This window comes from Eucalyptus grandis, chromosome 3 (genome assembly GCF_016545825.1).
Source record: "Eucalyptus grandis isolate ANBG69807.140 chromosome 3, ASM1654582v1, whole genome shotgun sequence".
NCBI lineage: Eukaryota > Viridiplantae > Streptophyta > Magnoliopsida > Myrtales > Myrtaceae > Eucalyptus > Eucalyptus grandis.
The window spans coordinates 3,524,518-3,540,239 of NC_052614.1; the positions used below are offsets into that span (position 1 = coordinate 3,524,518).

General features: G+C 39.6%; 1 protein-coding gene across 2 annotated transcripts in view; it reads right to left on the minus strand.

Moving 5' to 3' along the window:
* LOC104438856 (adenylate kinase 5, chloroplastic-like) overlaps window positions 1-15,722 on the minus strand; it is a 51,341-nt gene that overhangs the window by 20,801 nt on the left and 14,818 nt on the right. The window contains exons 1-2 of one of the 2 annotated variants that reach the window (XM_039309125.1): window positions 8,048-8,144; window positions 7,846-7,935 (exon numbers count right to left, since the gene is read on the minus strand). The exons of the other annotated variant lie outside the window; for it this stretch is intronic. The gene's annotated coding sequence lies outside the window, so the exon portion shown is untranslated. Of the gene's footprint in view, window positions 1-7,845; window positions 7,936-8,047; window positions 8,145-15,722 lie in introns of those variants that run through there. 2 annotated transcript variants of the gene reach the window in all.

A 15,722-nucleotide genomic window follows, 5' to 3' on the forward strand; every position in this document is an offset into this window, starting at 1 on the left:
CTCGCCTAGTAGTCTCTAATCACCAAAAATTTGCTCCAAAGAAATCACGATTTGATATTTTCGGAAAATATTCATATATTCGGTAAATCTTCCGTATCTTCATGCGATATATTTCGCGGGGGATCAAAAGATTTATGGTGAAATATCAAGAGGAAGACAGCTCGTTGAATATGAGATATGGATCGAGTAAATATATGAAAAATCTTATTCAAGGAACAAAATATACAAAAAGTATCAAAAGAATATCGCTTACATGATCTTGTCACCTGCCTATTTAAAATGAGTCTTTCTTTTTCCTTCGGGAAGGGCCACAATAGCAATACCCGGCCACGATTCATGAAAGAAAAAGGGGGCTCTTTTTATCACTTCCTAGAGGACGTTTTTCTTTCGGATTTTGGGATCAAAATCAACACAAGGGATTATTCAGTCAAAGAGAGAGGGAGAGAGTTGCGGGTCTCCATCCTCGAGTGCGAGTCATCATATCCGCGCTTTGGATTCCTGCCAACTTCACACGACTCAGCAACTTCTCGACGCGTGCCCCAGTCTTCTTCGCTGCTGTTGGTGGTGGTGTTGTGGCTCAATAATCCTCAGCCGGCTGTGAATCAGTCTTTGGTCGAGTTTGTTTTTCTGGGTCTTCTCGGAGTACCCAATGGAGGACGTCCACATTGGAGTGAGGGGAGCACTCGTTGGTAGAAAGGGCAGTCAAAATTGGGAGCACTTCTCCGTGGGTTTTGACTTGTGTGACCAGAGACACCCACAAAATCAACGTATAAAAGAAGAGAAGACTTTTTTTTTTTTTTTTCCTTTTTTTTTCAGTCTTCCCACGAGATCGAGTGCTATTGTCCACCGTTCCTCGTCGCTGCCTGGGTCCCTTCGATGCAATAACCCGCCATGCTGAACTACTGCTGGTACTGAGCCACCATGAATGCTGCCGCGATCATTGGTCATCGCCATCTCATCCGAGCTCGTTGTTTGCGGATTCCGATTTGGAAAACCTTATCGCGCGATATCGAGAGTTAGGTAAGAATCTTGATTAATCCAATTTTCTCACATTTTATTAATGGGATTGCGACCCTATTTGAATATTTGTTCATTATTGTCGTATCCAAAAAAATCTTTTGAATTCCCATGAATTAAGGATTAATCCTAATTTCAACGTGCATGTCCGATTTTCGCGCCGAAATCTGACTTGCGAACATGGAAAAATTGTGATCCGATCTTACGCTCGAGATTTGATTCGCGATTTTGTTTAAAATTGGTCAATCCGATCTCATGCGCGAGATATAGTTCGTTAATTTATGGATATCAATCTTATCTTGTTTGATTTGTTGTCGCGTCGTTTGATCGATTTTGTTTTCGTAAAAGAAAATAAAAAAAAATGCATTCATTTAGGATGTTAGTTTTTTTTTTTAAATTTAAATTGCACGTTTAATTATGTGTCAATTTTAATTTCGAATTTCATAAAATGAAAAAGAAAATTAGAATTAAGGCATTCTTTGCACGTCATTACATGTTATGATAAGATTGCGTGTTTATTTTTTTAATTAATTATAGGTTTAAATAATTTCTCCTAGATATTAATGGTGAATTGCACGCCTTTTCAAGGTGGCCGTGGCATCCGCCAAGGAGATCCTATGTCTCCTTACTTGTTTACTTTAGTTATGGAGGTATTTTCGGAATTTTGAACTCGCGAACAGTTGCCAAAAGTTATAAGATTATAAGTAGATGTAGATGCTGTGAAGCTATCTCACCTCTTTTTTGCGGATGATGTGTTCCTTTTTTTGTCAGCGGCGACGCCTTCGTGGTAATGCTTAAAAGGGGTCCGGATACTTTCTCCTCCCGGGAGGTGGCCTTCTTCCGAACAAGAACAAGAGCGAGATCTTTCTCTCGGGCGGGCCTTCATCTGCAAGGAACATAATTACGTTGACATTTGGCTTTCAAGAAGGGAAACTCCCGGTCCGCTATCTAGGTGTGCCTATAATTTCTTCTAGGCTAACGCAAAAGCGGTGCATCGTCTTGATAGATTGTATAACCGGGGGTCCAATCTTGGGCTCATCGTTTTCTATTCTTTGCGGGTGTAGGCTTCAGCTCATAAGATCAGTTCTACACTCCATACAAGCCTTTTGGGCTAGTGTCTTCTCCTTGCCTTCCTTGGTTCTAATGACCATTGAGCGTATCTTGAGGCAATTCCTATGGAAGGGCAGTACCCTGGGCCGGGGGGTGCTAAGGTATCTTGGGATGACGTTTGTCTTCCCAAAGAAGAAGGTGGTTTAGCCATTCGAAAACTGAAGGATTGCAACAAAGCTTCAATGCTTAAGTATATTTGGATACTCTTTACCGATAAAGAATCCTTGTGGTGCCGCAATCCTTGTGGTGCCGCTGGGTGCATTCAAATTTCTTAAAGAAAGAGAATTTATGGATTTCTTTGCCTCTCTCTTTGTTCTTAGGCGTGGAAGAAAATACTACAACTCAGAAGGTTTTTCCGGCTCTCATTCTTTTGGAAAATCGGTAATGGGCTTTTGGTTTCTCTTTGGCATGACCATTGGCTTCCTTGTGGCTCCTTGGACACTTACTTTTATTCCGGCCTCTATTATGGATAGTATAAATCTCCCTAACAATGCGGATGTGGCGGACCTGTTTTCTCTTGCAGGATACACGCTAAAATCTCTTCTCCATAGTTGGGGGCATTGTCCTCCCGAATTTATCCTTGGCTCCCGATCAATTCTCTTGGCGGTGTGATCCAAGCGGTTCGTTCTCGATTACTTCGCTTGGAGCACCATTAGAGCGAAAAGAGACCGTCTTAGTGGGCTTCTCTAGTGCGGGATAGTGCCATAGCTCCTCGGTACCCAGTTCCTTCTTTGGCTTATTACTAAAAATCGCCTACCCACTCAAATGCTCCTCCTCTCATGGTAGAATTGATTACACGGTTTGTGCTTTTGCAATGCCGAACCAGATTCAATTGACCACCTCTTCTTTGAATGTCACAACTCCGCTACACTTGCATACTTCGGGGCTTCCAGGTGTAACCTTCCTTGGAGGAGTAGAACTTGGATGGATACCATCTCTTGGGCGCTTAAGTTCTTAGCCGGAAAGGACTTTTATCACAGTATTGCTCGGTTCTCTTTTGCAGCTATGTGCTATGTGATCTGGAAAAAGAGGAATTGCATCATTTTCCGTGGAGAATCCTTCGCGATCTTGGATTTGAAGAATCACCTTATTAAGGCGGTCAAGGATCGAGCTCTTACCTTCAAAAAATGTTCCGTGTCTCCAAAGAACAAGAGACTCCAGAAAGGTTGGGGTTTTGACCCTTCGGTTTTTGCTCAGTTGCCTAGTTCGTCCTAAGCGTCTAGTCCGTGCCTTGTTTTGCTTTCTAGCCTTCTCTTAGGCTCTGTTCTTCAACCCTTTCCCTTTTGTATTTCCGAGGGTTGCTGGGTTCGTTGTTTGGCGCTTGGCCTTTGGATTGGGCTGTTTAGCTTTGTTTCTCTTGCTTTTTGCCTGTTTGGCTTGTTACTTGGCTCCCTTTCACTCTTTCTGCTATAGTGGAAGTTTTTGGTGCCAGTTTTTGTATTCTGTTCTAAAGCTTTATATAATTTCTTACCTTCTACAAAATAATAATAATAATAATAATAATAATAATAATAATAATAATAATAATAATAATAATAATAATAATAATAATAATAATAATAATAATAATAATTTCTCTTAGATAGGTTGCATTTTAGGATTATCTGGTTAAGATAATGTTCTAGTTTAAATTAGGAATTGGCTTAACCTAATTCCTAATACAAATTGGATGATATCTTAATCTAGGTAGATGATTTACGCATTTTCTAATTTCGAATTTCATGGAAAATACCAAAAAATTTGTCTTTCAATAAATCAATTTCATATTTTAGGATAGATTGCATGCTTATTTTATTTATGTCATATAGTTTAGGTTATATTGTCATGTTATATCATTTCATGCTAGATTAATAGCATGCAACGCATAAATCATGATTCTCGTTAAATAAGTGAAAACAAAAAGAAATTGCGTGTTCATTAGAAATCATATCTAAGACTGTCGATATGAATTGGTGGTTTGTGCACCCGCAAGATCACTTCACATGTTGGGGAGATAAATTAAAATCAATCCAAGTTGCCTGCAAAACATTTTTTTCGAAATAAAAAGAGAAAGATACCGAAAAGGTTTTAGAGATATCTAACGTAATCAAGTCCCGAACTCATAATTTTGGTTCGTAGGAGTAAAGTAAATCATACTTTACTTGATTTTCTAATTGACCCACCAAAAATAAATTAGCAACGACTCCTAACTAAAAAAATATTTGTATGTTAAGAACTTCAACCTAAGTCGCAAATTAGTATGAGCTTGGAGAGCCCGAGCTAAATTTTGGTTTAATAATCCATTACCTAAAACCCTAGGTGGTGCACCTGAAAATTTGGTCGCGACACTCCTTTTCACATCATAGCTTCTAAACATGCTTGACTTGATGAAGAGCATCCCCCCGGGATTGACACCTAAATTGTCTTGTTTCTTAAGATTTAATGAAAATTATGGATTAACTTTAACTTATTGCAAAATAATTTTCTGTAAATTGCATCAAATATAGACATTAAGCATTAACATTACTAGTGTTAATTATTAAAAATGTTTTTGAAAATTAATTAGTTTAAAAATTCAAAAAATTCTTTAAAAATTAAAATTAAAATTAATTAAAAAATCAAATAGGGCCGGGTCCTGGCTGGGCCTACCCGGGCCTCCTTCTTTTTGCCCCGTTTTTTCCCCCCGAGCTAGGCCGGCCCACTCTTCCCCAGCCCAGCCCGCTCATCTCTTCCTTCTTCCTCCTCCTTCGCTGGTTTGGCTGCAGGCATAACGACAAACAGATGGCGGACGTCGTACGAGCGAAGGACGACGAGGAACGCGTGCGCGCAATGCTCGGGGAGGACGATCGGCGTGCTGGCAACACAGCTGGCGACGTCCTTGGAGCTCAAGGGAGGGTGTTTTTTGCTTATTCGGCCAAGGGAAAGCAACGCAGAGAGAGTGCCGGTGAGACTGAGAAGGCCAGAGAGAGAGAGAGAGAGAGAGAGAGACCGGCGTACTCGATGAGGACGATATGCCTGAGGATGAAGCTTTTGATTCCGAATCAGAATCGGACGCAGGAGAAGAGGAAGATGTGAAGTCACCCGAGGCTAAGGAAAACGTCGTATACGACAGGGACCGCATTATGGATAAGCTCGGAGACACGAGCTGGCCGCAGGATGTGCCCTGGGATTTCAATGATTGTCTATTTTCCGAAGTTCATCAATTCTGCTGCGATTCAAGTTCAATCCGGCACGGTTCCAATGATCTCTTTGGAGCATCAATCATCATCATTCAAGCTCGGTTACCTTCAACTTGCGGCTTTCCAACAGAAAAACCAGAGCTAAGTCTCCTCTGTTTTTCTCTGGCTTTTGATTCTGGCTCAATCTATAGTGCCGAACTCTCGGTTTCGTTCTCGTGTTCTCAGAAGTTCCGTTTTCCATTCTGGAGTTCATCTTCACGGACGTGTTCGTACCCTCGTCCGACCGAACTGAAGATTATGGCAATGGATTAAAGCCAAGTGATTCGCGTCCTTCCTCTGGTTTCGATCAGCACAGATTCCGCATTGATTTTACGCGTCTCTTGTGGAACAACAGCTCCATCACCAATGAACGTCAGACAAATCTGAAGGTTAGTAAAACTTGCTTAAACTTCATCAAACATGCTCGATTGTTGCTGAGGTTTGTTCGATTCGTACTTAGTGTGATTAAGACTTGTGTTAAACCTTGCCGATATTCGAAGGTTCTCACCTTTGAAGTTAGCCAACAATCTCATTGAAGGAACAGATAAAACAATTTCCGGAAAGTACAGATGTCTTCACATCTACATCATTAATAGTTTTGCACACCATCAAGAATCATTTTTCCATGCATCCAGAAGAAAATGCTTACTTCCACACGGAATTTTCATTCTGAGAAAGCTTCGCAATTCTTCTGCGTTGTCCTTCTTCTTTGGCTGGGCAAGGGGATGGAGAGAGCAGAAAAGGCAAGACCTCTGGTGGTAAGGACGGGCCAGCCCTGAAGCCAAATCTTGATTGATTCTAGTTTTATTGCATGTAAATTCAATCATTCCTTGTGATCAAACAGCGCTTCTGCAATGTGTCAGAGATAAGGGAAATTTATCTGAGAGCACCCATAATTCGGTATTAAGTTCCTGCATAATACAGAAGCCGGAAGAGTAGCAATTCTCAAATGATGCAGCATACTCCAGTCTCTTGTCCCGTCCCATAGTCTTCAAAACAAGTTTCAAGATAAAGAGAATCAGATCAAACCTATATCTATTTTGTTTCCACATATTAACAATGTACTTACTCGCATGGTTCTAGCAAAAAAACAAAGGTACTTACTCGCATGATACCTCTGCAACCTTGTAAATCCCGGAGAAAAACAGCCGTGCTCATTAGAAAAAGGCAAAACATTAGTTGCAGACTCTGCTAAAACACTGGATGCAGGTCTGCAGACAAAATGTTCAGCAACGGATTAAGAATGGTAAGAACATGCAAACATTATTTTGAAGAAATTGCTCAGTTTCTTGGGGTCATTTAATACAAGATTTTGGCTGATTTAATTTGAAGAATAGCTTACCCCTTTGAATCTGTAAAACAAGAAAAAATGACTCAGAGATGATACCTATTTGTCTCTGTTTTTGGACTGACCAAATAATGACCAGCTGCAGGATATGGCTGCAGCCTCACCTGCAGGACATTATGGGACAGAAACGTGGATATTTATCAACCACTCATCAGTTAAATACCTCGCTAAGTGCAATTACTGTCATAACGCAAGCAATGAAGGTGTTCAATTCAACAGAAATTTCAGGACAAACCTTAAGCCTGACCAGCAGATTCGGTCATGCCCGTGAGATCCTGCAATCTCAAAATCAAGTGGTGCTTAACCATACAGTTGCGACACAAGTCATAGAATGGACATAACTGCAAAAAAATTAACGAAACACTTGCTATCAAGCTCCTTACATCGATGATACAGTTATCCACAGCTTTTTGCGGAGCCACTAAGATAAAAATGTCATCTTACTCGTCAACATCTTTGGCACCTATTGCAGATTTAAGGCTTAGTAAAGTTACACATTGTTAAATAATTGCCCAATGAAATTGGTCTGAAAAGTGATATAAGCTAATGATAGAAATGCTGCTATGGATCAGAGGTGGAATAGCAATTTAACATCCAATGCAACGGCCGTCAAAGCATACGAGATTGATACGTGAGCCCCTTCGCTATCAAAGACATTAAAGTGATAAGCCCCCAAGAGTTAAAAAAGGAAGAGAACACAAGGTCGAAAGTTGAAAATATGCACTAATCAAATGTTGGACAAATTCTTGCATGGGGTTGGATGTCAGAGAGGAACTTGGATGTCCCACACCATGTATACTTGGATTTTTCGAGTTTATATATTTGGATCTCTGCAAGTACTATGACAACAACCACTTTGTCAGCTGATGACCAAGGAGAGAAGTAGTCAATGGTATGATTGCCCTAATTAGATTAAACTCAATTTCCCCAACCATATTCCTATAGATCCAATCTTGACAGAGGTTCCTAATGCACCATGATCTCCTCAATCCTTGAACTCCATTACCTTGCGACTACCAGCAAGCTGCAGTGGCATTCCAGCAAGAGCACATTCTCCCATAGACCCTTGAAGACAAACCTGCATGAGATGATTTTCTAACAAATATGAATATAAACGGGTAATCAACACCTAATCTTAACGTAGGAGAGGCACAGGAACTAAGCTAGATATACCTCAACACGTTTTCCATCCTCAGCAAACGAAAGAGCAATAACCCTGGCAAGTTCCATCAGTGTACCAATTCTATAAACATCTTGTCCAGACTGCATCAATAAAATATGGTTAAATTCCTATTATCTGTTCGATGAAGGACCAAATGTTTCTCATACAATCATCTTGCCATTTTTAGGTTTAACTCTGGGATATGATTTCTACCTGAAATGTTCACAAGAAGAGCAGCATGAGTTTGGCTTTGGGAGTAACATGCATATGTTGATAAGGAAAACTGCAATAAGATGAAACGGGGTAAATCTGTTTGAGTAGGATGTTCCCCTTAAATTTCCAGCTCTGGATTCTTTTTTTTTTTTATATCAATAAAAAGAGGATCAGCTTGATTTTAAGTATCAAGAGTCACGTGTTTGGAACTTTAAGAACAAATAAACATATAGAAAATATGATGACTTAGGATATCTAAATCTCTCGTTAGTTTCTCTCTTTGAGTAAGTCAGGCCAATGAAAACAGCATGACAAATATCCTACCTTTAGTCTTGTTTTTCCATCATATATGACTCTCTACGTAGCTTGAAGCACATCATCATAGAAATATGTCCTAATTTCTCTGGAGTAAGGAATGATATTCAACCTTGTAGGTATTCCCCGCCATTTACCTTGTAGAATGCTAAAGCAAAGTAAGGCAAGAATATAGCACAGATATTTATCAAAACTGCAGATCCACGATGCAACTTTCAAACTAGGAACAAGGATAAATTATATAGTATGATGAAGTACCTCCATTTTAGTTGCTTGATTTGATGACAGTGAGACCACAGATACAGGGTTCTGAAAGAAACGTCCCAGGCTTACAAGACATTGGGATTAAGAAACTCTTAACATTTATGAATTGCAACATCAACCCTTTTCTTTGATAAATCCCTCACAAAAGGACTTGGGTCAATTTTCTTAGCAAAGATAATAATTGTCCTGCAATACATTCCTTACCAGTCTTTCCACAGTACTTCCTTTAGTTAAGCAAAACTAATCCTTTACATTGTGCTTCTAGAAGATTCAATGAGAAGTGACTCATCCTTTAAATCATTTAAATTTGGCTATACTTTCCTAAGCTTTGCCACTTGCTAATTCTACATCAACACATCCTTTCGGTCAATGAGTGGAAGTCACTATCCTTCATTTCTTTCTAAAAATCGGTGGCCTCCCACGTCAAGGAAAAGGAAAAGAAACTCATGATTGAAGTATCAAAGTAGAGTGATCCCAATTGCACTTCGGATGATGTTAGGCATACCTAGTTTTGTTGTTTTTGCTTTTATCTTTTTGAACCCTTAATAGCAGCGAGTCTACTTCACTGAAAACCACATCTTTGGGGCAATTTCCATCGATCTGCGCTCTCCAAATTGCAATCCATGATAGATTGTTACCTGTTGGGAATAACGGATCCCCGAAAATCGGATTCGACACTAAATCAAACCCCTAAAGCAATGCAGAAGACGAGCCCGGGAAAACAACACGTATCACCGATCCTAAAGCACACCACGGATTCGAGCGTACCTTTTAAGCCACAGATTAGACACCGACGCCGATAGAGGAAGAGAAACTTGGTCCTGTTCGATCTGGTGAAACAAATTCGCCTTCGTGCCTCACTGTTTGCCTTTTTGGAGAGAAAGCAATAGAGAGAGAGAAAAAGAAAAAGATGCGTACGTACGTTTTCTGTTTTCTTCCAACCAGTGTCTTCTCTCTCTCTCTCTCCTCCCTTTTATATGTCCCCCCATCCACGGGCCGTATTCCCGTGGGCGGGCTTTTTGGGCCCAACTTGGGCAGACGGGCCTTAAGTCCATCTCATACAAAACCATCATCTCCCACTCACACACATGGTGGTGGGCCGAACAGATTCTCTTTTACCTCTTTCAACATTCATACCGGTGAATAATTCGTGCGACCAGCATACTTTGAGAGCTCGTTGCTATACATCTGTTAGGAATATATAGCAGCTCATAATGGGCGTCACACCGAGTAGATTTAGTATGCAGTACCCTAGATCGATCGATCACATTTATATCTCTCTTGATCTCTTTTAAACATGATATATATTGTATTCACAATTATAATTATCACAAAGACAGTCATAATTGGTCGACCAGTGAATACAAAACTATAATGTGATTCCCCAAAATTGATCTTCCTCTTTCCTTCAAACTCTCAATTTCAGTTCAGCTTGCTTTTCTAGAAATGTCCCATTAGATCGAATCAACTCATGACCATTGGCAACATCCTAAGATAGCAAACACTAAATAGAAATCTTGAGAATACGTAAAAGTCATGAGGGCACTAAAATTGAGGAACTTTTTTCCTCAAGAGTCTCACACGTCATAAAAGTTAAGATCAAACTTTTTGCCACTCTTATTGGTCGGCTCATGCATACATAGTATGAAATACGTATTACGGTATTAACTCCTTTCCCATGGAGCATATGTCTACACCTTTCAATACCGTACAGATGATAGTTCATACATACCCAATGTCTAACTTGAGTTCACGTATCTACTCTTTTACAAAATTCATCAGAATTCACATCTGGCATCTTAGAAAGATAAAGTAAAATATGTGGGGTATTTTACTTTCGGACATAGTAAGTATTATGTCATCATCTTAACACTCAGTTAAGGCGACATATGTATTTTAAGCTTGAGCTCTCGATTATCACCTAGATAATAAGCTTAAAAACAGTCTCATCTCTATTTATCACACAGTAAATAGAGGCGATTACCCGTGTGAGTGGGCTAATCTTTTATCTGTCCGACATACTTCCTCAACTTAAAATAATACACTGAGTATTAAGATGCATAAAGATCAAACAAAGATTTATAGGCATTGATGATGAAAAATACAAATTCATCAAATGTGAACGCTTCAAGGAAATTACAATCCAGCACATCAGACTCTACGCAATCCTAGAGATTTCATATGGCCACAAAACACATATCTAGGTATTGGCTTTGTCATAGGATTTGCTACCATTCTATGTGTAGATATGTACTGTAAGTCCACATCTTTTCGTGCAACCATATCTTTTATAAAGTTATACTTTGTATCTATATGTTTGGTCTTGCCATGATACTTTGGATCTTTGGTGTATGCTATAACCGCTTGGCTATCACAAAGTTAACCAACAATGAATCGCAGCACTTCAAATAACACCTAAATGATCCAATAATCTCTTAAGCCAAATATCTTCTTTTATTGCTGCTGATAATGCCACGAACTCAGTTTCCATCATGGACAAGGCTATACACTTTTGTTTCTTATTGCTCCAACATATGATGCCATTATTCGGTAAGAAAACAAATCCAGAGGTAGATTTTCTTTCATTTAAATCTCCTCTCCAATCAACATCAGAATAGCCTTAGAGTCGCAGATCCTTTCCTTAATAACTCAACGTATAATCAGCAATCCCCTTTAGATACTTTAGTATTCTTTTAACGGCTTTCTAACGTGCTTGACCTAGATTGGATTGGTATCTGCTCACCATTCCAACTGCATAACATATGTCAGATCTTGTACACATCATAGCGTACATCAAGCTCCCAACAGCACTAGCATAAGGAACATATTTCGTTTGTTCCTTCTCTTGTGGGGTCCTTGGACACAGTCTATGGCTGAATCCTTCACCTTTTGCAATAGGAGTGTCTATGGGTTTAAAATCTCATATCTTTCAATTCAAAATTGGAAGACAACCAACTTTTGTGTATTGACAAGCTCCATATTGCTTCCGGCAATTAGTATATCATCAACATATAATGATATGATCACAAATAGACCTTTGGATCTTTTGATATATATACAATGATCCTCATCAATCATCGTAAAATCACATGCCATTATGGCATTATGAAAACGTATATACCATTGTCTTGATGACTACTTAAGACCATATATCGACCTCAAAAGTCGACATACTTTTTCTTCTTGGCCTTTCACTATGAAACCAGCAGGTTGTTCCATATATATTTCTTCCTCTAATTCTCCATTGAGGAAAGCAGTCTTTACATCCATTTGATGTAACTCAAGATCCAGACTAGCCACTATTGCCAGAATAATGCGAATCGAGGTAAATCTCACTACAAGAGAAAATGTATCTTCATAATTAATTCCTTCCTGTTGATTATACCCCTTCGCCACAAGGCGAGCCTTATGCCTTTCAATCGAGCCATCAGCCTTTCGCTTTATTTTGAGAACCCACTTGTTCCCAATAGCTCTGCGTCCTTTTGGAAGATCAACCAGTTCCCGGACTTGGTTTGATTTCATTGACTCAATTTCCTCTTCCATTGCATTAATCCATTTTTCCTTACTAGGGCAATTTGAGCCTCATTAATATTTCTTGGCTCATCCTCATCTTGTGAAGCAACCATAAAAGTTTCCCCTTCAATGTCAAAACGTCGACGGGGAATACTTTGGCGACTTGTTCGCCGTATGGGAAATGTACACTTTGTACATCATCCCCCATCATGCTCCCACTTGGATTAGGTAATGATGATGTCGTCTCATCATGTGGTTGTAATTGAGAATGAGTTGAATTTAATTCATCACTTCTCATATTACTCTCACTTGACGAACTCCACTAACATCATTATCCGATCCAAGGTCTCAAATAGGAACAATCTTCCCTATTTCGCCCTTCTTAGGAAATTCATCCTCTAAGAATGTGACATCTCGTGATTCAAACTCGGTTATACTCCACTTTCCTGCTCACCTATGAACACATATCCTTTCGAGTGTTGAGTACCTTATGAAAATACTCTTCTTTCCTCTAGGACCTAATTTCCCAAATTTGTGAGAGGACTCATGTGTATAGGCGGCACAACCCCATTACTTAAGAAAACTTAAGTCCGGTTTTCTACTTGTCTATAACTCATATGGAGTGGAAGTAATGGCGATTTGGAAAGGCGCATGATTAAGTATATAGGCAGCAGTTAACAACGCATCACTCCAAAAGGTAATAGGTAAGTTAGCATGCGCCATCATGGACCTAACCATTTCCAGTAGGGTTGTTTCTTCTCTCCGCAACACCATTTTGTTGAGGAGTATATGGAATAGACAACTGTCTTTCTATTCCTTTTTCATCATATAATTTTCTGAACTCATCAGATAAATATTCTCGACCTCGATCGGATCTCAATGCTTTTATTTTCTTGTCTAATTGATTCTCTACCAGGTTCATAAACCTTTTAAAACAACTTATTGCTTCAGATTTATGAGAAATCAAATAGACATATCCAAATCGAGTATAATCATCAATAAAAGTGATGAAATAAACGACCTCATGCCTTCCTTTCACATTCATTGGACCACAAACATCGAATGGATTAAATGCAGAGGAAATTCAGCTCTTTTTCCTTTTCCAAATGGTTTCCTTGTCGTTTTCCCTTCTAGGCAATGCTTACATATGGACAAATCGACTTTTCAATATTGCCCAACAAGCCCTCTTTGGCTAGTCTATTTCATGTTTGTTGGCCAATGTGACCAAGTTTAGCATGCCACACATTCACATCATTATCATATTTATTAGGAGACGTGAGAAGGGAATAACAAACATTTGCATTAACATAATCAATATCTAATACAATGAAACCATCCAGAAAATAACCACAACCATAGTAATTTGTATCCAAAAACAAATTCACACCTCTACTATAGAAGTTCATATTAAAACTTAATTTAACCAACACTAATACGAGACACTAAATTCACGAATCTCCGGAGCATACAACACATCATGAAGGAACAAAGTGCGTCCACCACGCATATTCGGTTGGCATGTGCCAATTCCTTTCACTTCAACTCGGAGTTGTTTCCCACATAGATCCACTTAGTTATAGTTGGTACTCGTCGGAATTCCACGAAGGATCCTCTATCATTCGCTACATGGTCGTCGCTCCCGAATCCGAGTCCACAAAGGATTAGACTCGAGTTAAGAACACGAGAACTCGACACAAAAGCAAAGTTCTGAAAAGTACAAGGGGTGCAAACCTTCTTTGGCTCATGACAGTCGCGAGCATAATGACCCTTCTTGTCACAGTTGTAGCATTTCACTCTTGCAAGCTTCTTCATGCGAGGACGCTTTCCTCTTTCATGTTGGTTAAACTTGGGTTTCTTCCCGAAAGACCTTCTTCCTTGCCTTTCCTTTATCAAACCGGTTAGGGCGCTTGCGCTTGGAGCTCGAAGCTCCATTTGAGCTAGAACTAGCATGATAGAGTTCAGCATCCGACTTAGCCGCCAAGAGGCGGTCCCTCTTCCAGCTCAAGATGACGCATTGCATCCTCGAAGGTTTTGATATTTTCATTATGAGTCGGTGCACCTTCATATGCTCCCAACTTTGAGGCAATGAACGAATCACTGCTTGCACCTGCTGCTCATCTGTGATGACATGGCCAGCATTTTTAAGCTCATTTATCATGTTTGACATCTTTCTAAGATGTTGCTTCATAGTCTGACCATGAGGCTTCTTATAGGAGTCAAACCTAATAGTGAGCTGTCTCAGTCTGGTCACCGAAGTATGACCAAATCTAGCTGCCAATGCCTCCCACGTTTCCTTGGCATTGTCAAAACGCCTAAACTCTCGCATGACGTCATTTTCCATGCTGCTCAGCAACATGATACGAGCAAGAGAGTTCTTTCGTTTCCATGCAGCAAAAGCTTCCTTATCTCTTTTGTCTTTGTGCAGTATTTCCTTCTTCGAGTTCTACCATGGTCGAGTTAAGAGCCTCAAGTGCCTCTTGCTCTTCCAGCACATATTGGATTTTCATGTGCCATATCTCATAGTTGTCACCATTGAGCTTTTCACCTTTGTTCAGCTCGGCAACTATGCTCTTCGTGGTGAAGCCATTGATCCGAACACATCGACATATATGCACGAATTATTAATGCCTATCATTTATGCATCCCTATTTGCATAGACCCATCATATTAATGAATAATTTCAAGTAAGGCTTCAGAATCAAAATGTCACTATGTTTCCAATCATCCTCCAAAATCCTAATTTAAAACTATCATCAATATAATTGTCTTATGCAAAATAAATTCTATGAAGTTACAAAAACTTCTATAACTACCCATGACTAACTACCCCTGACAACCAGCAATAACGTAAAGCAAAGATAATTGACATACAATATAATAATGCTTTCATATAATACAACTGACATATAGGTTGCTACATTAACAACAATCAGGTAGTAAGTATTACATAAGATGTCCACAAAAGCACACTTAACTAAGAAAACAGCCAATACATCTAACACCAAGCCAGCACACGAACTGGGAAAGATCCTCTTTTGTTCAATTTCTTGATCTTTTCCCTTGTAACAATGCAGTAATATTCATTTACAAAATCCATCACAATTTTCTTATATGAAGCAGCTCCGTTGACATCCCATATGCGATTCAACACATCTTGCCATTCAGGTGGAAGAGTGTTTATGAAAAATCGCACCATCTCTGACTGTGGCATAGGACGACCATTCCATATGACCTGTTGAATCTTCCCATTGACCTCAAGGACATGATCAATTAAGTCTCCACTCTCCCATCGATGATCGATCGCTCGGCTATCAACTTAGACACTGACCTATCCTTTTGTTCATCGCAGAAGCTGCGCGAATAGGTGTGCGCAGCCTCGGGGAGGCATTGTTCGTGCAACAAATGCGAAGCTGTTCGCAACAAATATAGAACAAATAAGGGATCACAAATAATTCACATAGACTTAATTGAAAAAGAAACACATTCTTTTCCTTCTTTTTTTTTTGTCAACGGTCAACGGTCGTCGGTCAACGGTCAATGGTCAACGGTCAGGTCGTCGGTCGTCGGACCAGTTGGACCGGAT